Genomic DNA, 12,185 nt, shown 5'->3' on the forward strand with positions numbered 1-12,185 from the left:
AAATCTCTATCCTTGTCTTCATAAAGCTTATATTCTCAAGAAGAGACAGACAATAAGCAGTTAAATATACTTTAAAATGTGTGTCAGTCGGTTAAGCATCTGCCTTTGGCTCAGGTCATGAGATCAGGATCCTGGGATCGAGCCCTGTGTCCAGCTCCCCATTCAGTGGTGAGTCTGCTTGTACCTCTCTCTCTGCCCCCACTCATGCTCACTTTCTCTCTCTCTCTCTCTATCTCTCACATAAATAATATTTTTTTTTAAATGTGTGTCAGTGACCAAAGGCAGGGCAAGGCAGGGGTGAGAGGGGGGTGGGAGGTTCCACAAGCAGTAGGTGGTACAGGGAGGGCCTCTCAAAGAGGACGGTAGAAGAGAAGGCCAGGGAAGGACGTGCTGCCTGGGAGACAGGTTTCCTGGCCTGGAACAGCTCTGAAAGCTCTGAGGTGTGGACACACTGGGCATGCTGGAGGAACAAGGCAACGGAGAGCCTGGATCTGGGCGCATCCCATAGACACAGCTGTGTAAACTGGGCATTAACCGGCAGAGGTCATGCAGATGAGAGGGATTTTTTTGATGTAAAATATCTTAAAGAGACCATTCAATACATTCCAAAGGGCTTGCCGTAGGAAATTTTCCTCCCTCTCAAGATCCCAGGAACCAGGTTCCCTGCCAGAGATGCACATTACCAACTCCTCGTGTATCCTTCCTGAGAAAAATTTATACAAATGTTATTGTTGACATCAAGGAGGGGTACTGGAGGGGCGCCTGGGTGGCTCAGTCAGTTGAGCATCCAGCTCTTGACCTGGGCTTAGGTCTTAATCTCAGGATCGTGAGTTCAAACCCTGTGCTGGGCTCCACATTGGGCATGGATCCTACTTAAAAAAAAAGAAGAAGAAGGGGCATCCAGCTGGCTCAGTTGATAGAGCATGTGACTCTTGATTTTGGGTTTGTGAGTTCGAGCCCCATGGTAGGTGTAGAGATTACTTAAAAATAAAAGAAGAAGAAGAAGAAGAAGAGGAAGTACTAGAAAGACACAGGAAAATAAAATATTTCTTTTCAGTTTTCCTGGGTGTTATCATCAAGGAGCTGGAGAGAGAGGTCAGAGTGGAGAGGCAGAAACCTCATAGATGGCTCACCTGAGCTCTCCTCTCCTTCAATCCTTGTCCTGTCCCTGACCTTGACACCTGTGGAGTCCAGGGCTGCTCAGAAGCTTCTTCACACCCCAGCTGATGCCAGCCTTCAGGTCCGCCTCCTCTGAGCGGCTTACAGCCCAGGCCCTCCCAGGCTGCTCAGTCAGAATTCAGGAGCAGCGCAGCGGCGCCCCCGTGTGGTCACAGAGATGAAGTTGGAAAACTCGCCTTTCTCTTGCTCAGCCAGGACCTCCCAGAGTCTCCCCTCTGCTCCCAGCACCAGAGCGAGGCTTTGAACACAAGACGTTGCCCCTGTCCATGTCAGGTTGGGGTGCAAAATGTTTCCCAAAATCCAAAATAATATATATATTTTGATTCTGCCCTTAAGATACAGCAAGATCTCCAGGCAATAACAGCTGGCTCCCAGGTCTGGGGTGAACCCCACAAAGACACTGAGTGCCTTATCTCCAAAGATAGGAGCTAGGACTCCTAAGTCCCTATCACTTATTTCTGCTGCTGCCTCTGGGGCTGGCCTCCGTTCAGTAAGTCTCCAGACATGGCATGAAGGATGAGGGGTGGAAGCCCGCAGTGTACTGGGTCTAGAAAGGGGAGGATGCTCCTGGGGAAGTGAGGCTGGGGTGTAAATAAGGACACCATAGTGCAACAGGTTCCAAGGAGGGAAGAAGGAGTCAGGGAGAAGAGTGGCATGGGAAGGGCTAGCCTAAGGAACACCTGTTTGTGTTTGGAGAGGGTTCTCTGGGTACTGGACTGGGTAGTAGAGTGAAAGGCAGATGTAGTGCCAGGCCTGGAGCGACCAGCCCTGGGATTTCAGGGTCCCACTCCCTGAGTTAGTACCTCATGACCATGGCTGAGCCCAGACCAGAGTCAGCCAGTTGTCACACCTTCAGCTGTCCCCGCCTCCTCTTTGACAAGCTGAGGAGCCCCTGAGGACCGTGTGCTGAACATGCAGTGTGGGCTGGACACCGCCGTAGGCTACAAGGACCCCAGCAATAGGACCCAGGGTACTGACCACCCATTTCCCAGTAATGGTCCCTACACCCTCCATAATTCACTGCCAGGGAGCCTGAGGTCCTGCATCTTTCCTCTCTGGTGCCCCAAGCACCCTTAGACTGGACCCCTTGGGCCCTGCTCTCTGCTACTCCCAACCCCTGAACTTAAAGGCTCATGCAGCATCCCCAGTCCCAAATCGCATTTCTACCCTGACCTCTGACCCAATACTCCAGTGATACTGTAGATAGAATGTGCCCCCCCAGATTCATATGTTGAAATCCAGTCCCCAGTGTGATGGTATTAGAAGTTGGGGCCTTTGGGAGGTGATTAGATCATGAGAGTAGAGGCCTCATGAGTGGGACTAGAGTCCTTGTAAAAGAGACCCCAAAGAGTATGTTGTTTAAGCCACCCAACCTGTGGTGTTTTGTGATGAACACCCAAGCAGGCTGAGACAACCTCCCAAACAAAATACCACTAAGCTCTTTCAGTCTCAGACCCACTTTAAGGAATCTGGCCACAGTATGTATTCATTTATTCACAAGTATTTAGTGAACGCCTCTGCCAGGCATGATTCTAGGCCTGATAATCATTTAATCAAAACAGACAAAACACCTGCTCTCCTGATGCCGCCAGTCTGACAGGAAAGACGGACAATAAATAAAAACACAATAATAGTGTTATTATGATATCATATAGTGTGTGTTCCTGTTACCTATTGCTGGGTAACAGCTCCAAAATAAAACAATATTTTATTCGCTCTCAGTGTATGCGTTGACTGGGCTCAGCAGGCAGCTCTTCAGCTTCATGTGACACAGCCAGGGCCGTAGTCACCTGGAGGCCCAGCTGGTCCAGAATATTCAAGAGGATTCTCTCATGGGATGCCTGAGGGGCTCAGTCGGTGAAGCAACTGCCTTCCAGGTCATGATCCTGGAGTCCTGGGATCGAGCCCTGCATGAGCTCCCTGCTCTGTGGGAAGTCTGCTTCTCCCACTGCCCCTTACCCCCCTCATGCTCGCTCTCTCTCTCAAATAAATAAAACCTTAAAAAAAGAAAAAAGAGGTTTCTCTCATGAGGCTTCAGGCAGTACTGTCAAGGGCTGGGAGATTTCTAAGGCTACTGGATGATCTAGGTTCTCTTCTGATGATCTAGGTTCCACCTGCTTCTCCACATGTCTTGATTGCTCCCAGCTCAGCACCTGGATTCCAGGAGGGAGAGTTTCAAGCAGCCAAGTCAGAAATCATGAGGCATCTGGGCACCTGGTTGGCTCAGTTGGTTAAGAGACAGACTCTTGATTTTGGCTCAGGTCATGATTTCAGGGTTGTGAGATTGAGCCTCACCTCAGGCTCTGCACACAGGGCAGTCTGCTTAAGAGTCTCTCCCTATGCCCCATCCCTACCCTTTCAAATAAAGAAATAAAATATTAAAAAATAATCACAAAGTATCTTATGTCAGGACCTCTAAAGTCAAGCAGTGTCACCCTCTCATGTACCAGTCATCAAAACTAGTCACTGATTAAAGAAGAGGGAAGGTGCGCCTGGGTGGTTCAGTGGGTTAAGCCTCTGCCTTCAGCTCAGGTCATGGTCTCAGGGTCCTGGGATTGAGCCCCACATCGGGCTCTCTGCACAGCGGAAGCCTGCTTCCATCTCTCTCTGACTGTCTCTCTGCCTACTTGTGATCTCTCTCTCTCTCTCTGTCAAATAAATAGATAAATAAATAAATCTTTAAGAAGAGGGGAATTTGGCCCCACCTCTAGACAGACGGTGAGGTCACACTGCAAAAGAGCATGAGGGGTGGAAAATATTGTTGAGGCCATCTGTGAAAAAGAACTCTTCACAGTGTGTTAGATAGTGATTGGAGATGTAGGGGAAAAATAATGCAAAGTTGACAATCAATGCAAGATGATGGGGACAAGTGGCATCATTAAGTAGGGTGGTAATACAAAAATATGTCACATTTCTATACACTAATAATGAAGCAACAGAAAGACAAATAGAGAAAACAATCCCATTTACAGCTGCACCAAAACTAATCAAACACCTAGGAATAAACTTAAGCAAGGAAGTGAAAGACCTGTATTCTAAGAAATATAAAACACTGATGAAAGAAACTGAGGATGACACAAACAAATGGAAAGACACTCCTGTTCATGGATTGGAAGAACAAATATTGTTTTAAAGTGCATTCTACCCAAAGCAATCTACAGATTTAATTCAATCTTTATCAAAATACCAATAGTATTTTTCACAGAGCTAGAACAATCTTAAAATGTGTATGGAACCACAAAGGACCCTGAAGAGCCAAAGCATCTTAAAAAAGAAAAATGAAGCTGGAGGTATCACAATTCCAGATTTTAAGTTATATTACAAAGCTGTAGTACCCAAAACAATATTAAAAAACATTATGGTACTGGCACAAAAATAGACACATAGATCAATGGAACAAGATTGAGAGCCCAGAAAGAAACCCAAAATTATAGAGTCAATTAATCTTTGACAAAGAGGGTAAGAATATACATTGGGTAAAGACAGCCTCTTCAGCAAATGGTGTTGGGAAAACTGACTAGTTTTTTTCTCTTTTGTTACATGCAAAAGAATGAAATTGGACCACTTTCTTACATCATACACAAAAATAAACTCAAAATGGATTAAAGACCTCAATGTGAGACATGAAACCATAAAAATCCTAGAAGACAGCATAGGCAATAATTCCTCAGACATTGGCCATAACAATATTTTTCTAGTTATGTGTCCTGAAGCAAGGGAAACAAAAGCAAAAATAAACTACAGGGACTTGATCAAAACACAAAGCTGCACAGCAAAGGAAATAATCAACAAAACTAAAAGGCAACCTGCCAAATGAGAGAAGACATTTGCAAATGACATATCTAATAAAGGTTAGCCCAAAATATATAAAGAACTTATTCAATTCAACACCCAAAAAACAAGCCAATTAAAAAATGAGCGGAAAACATGAACAGACATTTCTCCAAAGAAGACCTACAAATGGACAACAGACATATGAAAGATACTCAATATCACTCATCCTCAGGAAAATGTACATCAAAACCACAATGAGATATCATCTCACACCTATCAGAATGGCTAAAATCAAAAACACAAGAAACAACAAGTAGTTGGTGAAAATGTGGAGAAAAAGAAACCCTTGTGCACTGTTGATAGGAATGCAAGCTGGTGTAGCCACTGTGGAAAACAGTATGGAAGTTCCTCAAAAAAAACTAAAAATGGACCTACCTTATGATCCAGTAATCACACTACTCAGTATTTACCCAAAGGATATAAAAACACTGATTCAAAGGGATATGTGCACCACTCTGTTTATTGCCGCATTATTTACAATAGCCAAATTATGGAAGCAGCCCAAGAGTCTATCAATAGATGAATGGATAAAGATGTGCTGTGGAATATATTTATTATATTATACAATGGAATACTCAGCCATAAAAAGGAATGAAAACTTGCCATTTACAGTAACAGGGATGGAGCTAGAGTGTATATGCTAAGCAAAGGGAAAAACAACCATATGATTTCATTCATATGTGGGATTTAAGAAACAAAACAAATGAGCAAAGGGAAAAAAGAGAGAGAGAAGCCAAGAAACAGACTCTTAACTATTGAGAACAAACTGATAGTTACTGGGTGGGGTGGGGGGATGGGTCAAATAGGCGATGGAGGTTAAGGAGTACACTTAGCATCATGAGCACTGAGTAATGTATAGAATTGTTGAATCACTAAATTGTACACCAGAAACTAATATAACACTGTATGTTAACCATACTGGAATTAAAAGGGAAAAAAAAGCAAAAGCAAGGAAAATCAGTACAGGGTAAGATAGATAGGGTGATCAGCATTGGCCTCAATGAAGTAACTTTTGAGCAGACTTGAAGTAGGAGAAAAACTGAGACATGGAGGTATTTGAAGCGAGAACAATTCTGAATCAAGCTTTGTACATACCCAGGCTTTGCACTGGGCAGGCACTAAAACTATAGTGGGAATGGAGGTGTGCACACTTGTAGACAGACAGACATCTAAACAGAGAGTTCTGTCATTTTCCTACTCTGGCTTGTAGAAATCCTGGAGCTAGGAGAGGAAGAAAGCACTGGCGTGTGAAGGAAGACTGAGAGAGGAGGGTGGACAGAGGGGTGGGAAGCCCATTCCTCTGTCTGCTGTCTCTCTCCTACATTCAGGGTCCTCCCAGTCTTGTGAGGACTGACGAGGAGGATCTTGAGGACAATCACACTGAAAAGCTGAGAATTGACTCCTCACCTCCCAACATGCTGACCCAGCTGCAGAAAGGGAAAGAGCTGATTGTGGACTCAGGGGGAGTCAACTTGGGGAGGAACACACTAGGGCTGGGCAGCTATAGAGATCCTCCATGGAGAGGAGCCGAGATATACCTGCCTATGGAGCACCGGGGTTGGAAGGACCCCTTAGTGTGACCTGGGTGAGGTAGTATTAGGACAGAGATAAGTGTGGGTGTGAATCTCATCCAGCCCCAGCCCATGCTGTCTGCCCTGGTACCCCAGGCCCATCACTTCCCTCCTAAATGGAGATTCTGGGAATGTCCTCAGCAGCCCTCTGATCACTCATATCTCACTCTCATTCAAAAGTCCTTCTTGCTCCAACCTCCTTCATATCTGCTGTTTCTTCCATCATAGCCTCAGGCTCTGACGTCTCTCTCTCCTCTTCTGCCCTCCAAGGGTAGGAATGGCTCCTTTCCCACTGAGGACTTCGCTCTAGGTGAGAAGCTGGGCTCTTGCTGAGGTTGAAGGAAAGAAAGGCTCAAGGGCCAGGAGTCAGGGAGGGAGAATGGGAACAGCCAGAGCAGAAACTGAAGGGGTGGAGGAAGTGATGAAGGAAGATGTTTCCATATAATTTTTCTCTCATACTCCGGGAAAGTTGTCTTTCTCCCAGGCCCGGGGACATGGAAAGAGCAGCAGGGACAGAGAACTATTCCACATGAAGGAAAAGTATAAGTGATTCCCCTCTCTGCTCTCTTTTTCCTCTGGCCTATTCTGGTCAACTTTGTAAATGAAACTTGTTCATTAAACATGATTTTTTTTTCTTTTAGTAAAGTCTCCAAATATTAGGGAATTAAATTGTTAATGCTTAAGCCCTACAGATTGAAAATACAGAAGCTTTAGCAAATAAAGACATATATGGAGAACCAGCCATCATACCTTGGGTACTAAAGGCTGCACTTACTTGCCTGTGTGAGCTTAAGCAGCTCTTGGAACCTCTGTGTCCTCTTTAGAAAAGTGAAATGAGCACCCAGTTCCCAGATCTCGGCCTCTAAATGTCATTCTCCAATGAAAGGAACCAGGGTTCCTTAGAAAAAAAGCTAATTCTAGGCCAAGACAGGGGAAAAAAAAAAAAAAAAAACAGGATAATCCTGGAATATCTTGCAATGTCAGAAAGGAAAGGTACCTCCCCCCAAAGAGGGGCATATCAAAGGGACACAGGAGTCAAACTGAAAAAGCTCCCTACGAACAGGGCTGCAACAATATGAACAGCAAAATAATCATAGTATTGGATTATAACCCAAAATATTTTTTAAATATTGAGTTCATACAGAAATATGTAAATGATTGATAAATTTGAAAATAGAGAGAGAAGGAACCAACAAATCTTCCTTACAGAATAATTCCAAGTAATATGAAGAGAATTCCCTTTCCAGGAGGTGGAGCTTGAGTGTCCTTCCCTTGAATGTGGGCTGGACTTGGTGACTCACTTCCAAAGAATAGAATATGGAAAAGAAAAAACTACTACTAATTGCAAAGTTACTACTTTATAGTAGAGAAATATGGCAGAAATAACCTTAATTGAGTGTTAAAGTTCATGTTGATAATCATGCACCCTCCTGATATTATGTGATGAGAAGATTACTCTACCTCTATGGTATTCTTCCTTAAAATCTATTCCCAATCTAGTCATGAGAAAACATTAGACAAATCCACAACGAGTGACATTCTACAAATTATGTGTCCAGTAGTCTTCAAAACTCTCAAGGTCATGAAAATAGGTAAAAACTAAGAGACTCAACAGATTATAGGATACTAAGGAGGCAGAACTTAATGCATTAAGGTGCCCTGGGTTATTAGATACTCCCAGAATAATGTTGCATTGCAAAACAGAAAGCACCAGGCCCAGATAAGTTCATTTGGTAGAATGGTGCATTCTACCAAATATTTAGGTAAGAAGTGATAGCAATTCTCCACAATCTTTTCCATAAGATAGGTGCAGAAGAACACTTCTAACTCATTTTATGAGGCCAGTATTACCCTAGCACCAAAACCAAACAAAAATATTACAAGAAAGAAAACTACAGATACTTGGGACACCTGGGTGGCTCAGTTGGTTAAGCGACTGCCTTCAGCTCAGGTCATGATCCCAGCGTCCTGGGATCGAGTCCTACATCCGGCTCCTTGCTCGGCAGGGAGCCTGCTTCTCCCTCTGCCTCTGCCTACCACTCTGTCTGCCTGTGCTCGCTCTCTCTCTCTCTCTAACAAATAAATAAATAAATAAAATCTTTAAAAGAAAACTACAGATCCTTATCTATCGTGAATATACACAGAAAAATCCTCAACGAAATATTAGCAAATCAAATCGACAATGTATAAAAAGAACAATATACTGCAACTAAGTGGGATTTATCCCAGGTACACAAGGCTAGTCCAACAATTTAAAATCAATTAACAGGGACGCCTGGGTGGCTCAGTTGGTTGGACGACTGCCTTCAGCTCAGGTCATGATCCCGGAGTCCCGGGATCCAGTCCCGCATCGGGCTCCCAGCTCCATGGGGAGTCTGCTTCTCCCTCTGACCTTCTCCTTGCTCATGCCCTCTCTCACTGTCTCTCTCTCAAATAAATAAATAAAATCTTTAAAAAAAAAATAAAATAAAATCAATTAACATAACCCATTATATCAACATGCTGAAAAGGAAAAACCACATGATCATATCAATAGATGCAGAGAAAGTATCTGACAAAATCTGACACCCATTCATGATTTTAAAAAATAACAAAAACAAAAAACCTCTTAGTCAATGAGGAATAGAGAACTTCAACTTGATAAAAAACATCTACAAAAAAAAAAAAAAAAAACCTAAATCTAACATCATACTTTATAGGGAGAAACTAAAAGTTTTCTTACTAAGATCAGGATCAAGGCAAGGATGTCCTCTCTCACCACTTTTCAACATTCTACTAGAAGTCCTAGCTAATGCAATAAAACAGAAAAAAAGGGGGGGGGAATGGTATACAGATTGGGAAGGGAGAAATAAATCTGGGTTTGTTGACAGATGGCATGATTGTCCATGTAGAAAATCCAAAAAATCAACAACAAACTAAGAAAAAATGATTATAGCAAGGTTGTAGGATAGGAGGTTAATATATAAGTCAATCACTTTTCTCTATAGAGGAAAAGTGATTTTCCTCAGCTTACAATAGGGTTATGTCTCAGTAAGTCAATCATAATTTGAAAATACTGTTAAGTCAAAAATGCATTTTTTGCCTTCTTTTAAGTCTTCTTTTTAGTGTCCATCTCCCAGTTATCCTCTACCTCCACCTTTCTGCCCTCCAGAAACCCTGTTTCCTATGATTATGAGTCTCTTATGGTTTGTCTCCTTCTCTGATTTCATCATATTTTTTTTCCTCTCTTACCTTATGATCCTCTGTTTTGTTTGTTAAATTCCACATAAGAGTGAAATCATGTGATTATTGTCTTTCTCTGGTTGGCTTATTTCGCTTAGCACAATACCCTCTAGTTCCATCCATGTCATTGCAAATGGCAAGATTTCATTGTTTTGATGGCTTCTACATCCATTCATCTGTTGATAGACATCTGGGCTCTTTCCATGGTTTGGCTATTGTCGACATTGCTGCCATAAACATTGGGGTGCAGATGCCCCTCCAGATCACTACATTTGTATCTTTGCGGTAGATATCTAGTAGTACAATTGCTGGGTTGTAGGGTAGCTCTACTTTTGACTTTTTGAGGAATCTCCATGCTGTTTTCCAGAGTGGCTGCACCAGCTCTCATTCCTACCAGCAGTGTAAGAGGGTTCCCCTTTCTCCACATCCTTGCCAACATCTCTCATTTCCTGACTTGTTAATTTTAGCCATTCTGACCAGCGTGAGGTGGTATCTCATTGTCGTTTTGACCAAAAATTCATTTAACACACCTAACCTACCAAACACAATAGCCAAGTCCAGCCTACCTTAAACATACTCAGAACACTTACATTAGCCTACACTTGGGCAAAATTATCTTACACAGAGACAATTTTATAATAAAGTGTTGAGGAGTGCTTGGCTGGCTCAGTCAGAAGAGCATATGATTCTTGATCTCAGGGTTGGGAGTTTGAGCCCCATTGGGTGTAGAGATTACTTACATAAATAAAAACTTTTTAAAAAGTGTTAAATAAAATATGTAACTTCTTGAATACTATACTGGAAGTGAAAAATGGTAGTTGTATGGGTATAGAATGGCTGTAAGTATATTGGTTGTTTACCATCACAATTACACACCTGACTGAGAGCTGCAGCTCACTGTTGCTGCCCAGAATTACAAGAGAGTATTGTACTACATCACTAGCCTGGGAAAAGATCAAAATTCAATATCTGAATTATGCTTTCTACTGAATGTGTTAAAATAAAAAAATTGCAAGTCAAACCATCATAAGTCAGGGACATTCTGTATACTAGCAATGAACAAGTAAAAGTTGACAAAACTCTGATGAAAGAAATCAATCTAACCAAAGAAGCAAAGGATCTGTACTCGGAAAATTATAAACACTCATGAAAGAAATTGAGGAAGACACAAAGAAATGGAAAAACATTCCATGCTCATGGATTGGAAGAAAAAATATTGTTAAATGTCTATGTTACTTAGAGGAATCCATACCTTCAATGCAATCCCTATCAAAATACCATCCACTTTTTTCAGAGTTGGAACAAATACTCCCCAAATCAGTATGGAACCAGAAGAGACCTCAAATAGCCAAAGGAATGTTGAAAAAGAAAACCAAAACTGGTGGCACCACAATTTCGGACTTCAAGCTCTATTACAAAGCTGTAATCATCAAGACAGTATGGTACTGGCACAAAAACAGACACATAGATCAATGGAACAGAACTGAGAATCCAGAAATGGACCCTCAACTCTATCGTCAACTAATCTTCAACAAAGCAGTAAAGAATATCCAATAGAAAAAAAGATAGTCTCTTCCCCAAGTGGTGTTGGGAAAATTGAACAGCCACATGCAGAAGAATGAAACTGGACTGTTTCCTTACACCATACACAAAATAGACACAAAATGGATGAAAGACCTAAATTTGAGACAGAACTCCATCAAAATCCTAGATGAGAAGACAGGCAGCAACCTCTTTGACCTCAGCCACAGCAACTTCTTGCTAGACACATCTCCAAAGGCAAGGGAAACAAAGGCAAAAATAAACTATTGGGACTTCATCAAGATCAAAAGCTTTTGCACAGCAAAGGAAATAGTCAGTAAAACCAAAAGACAACTGACAAATTGGGAGAAGATATTTGCAAGTGTCTTATAAGATAAAGGACTAGTATCCAAGGTCTATAAGGAACTTATCAAACTCAACACCCAAAGAACAAAAAATCCAAATAAGAAATGGGCAGAAGACATGAACAGGCATTTCTCCAAAGAAGATAAACAAATGGGCAACGGACACATGAAAAAATGCTCAACATCACTCAGAATCAGGGAAATACAAATCAAAAAGACAGTGAGATACCACCTCATGCTGGTCAGAATGGCTAAAATTAGCAAGTCAGGAAATGAGAGATGTTGGCAAGGATGTGGAGAAAGGAGAACCCTCTTACACTGATGGTAGGAATGAGAGCTGGTGCAGCCACTCTGGAAAACAGAATGGAGGTTCCTCAAAAAGTTAAAAGTAGGGGCGCCTGGGTGACTCAGATGGTTGAGCCTCTGCCTTCAACTCAGGTCATGATCTCAGGGTCCTGGGATCAAGTCCTACATCAGGCTCTCTGCTCAGCAG

This window comes from Enhydra lutris, unplaced genomic scaffold, assembly GCF_002288905.1.
Source record: "Enhydra lutris kenyoni isolate GAN:26980312 unplaced genomic scaffold, ASM228890v2 scaffoldscaffold28, whole genome shotgun sequence".
Classification (NCBI taxonomy): Eukaryota; Metazoa; Chordata; class Mammalia; order Carnivora; family Mustelidae; genus Enhydra; species Enhydra lutris.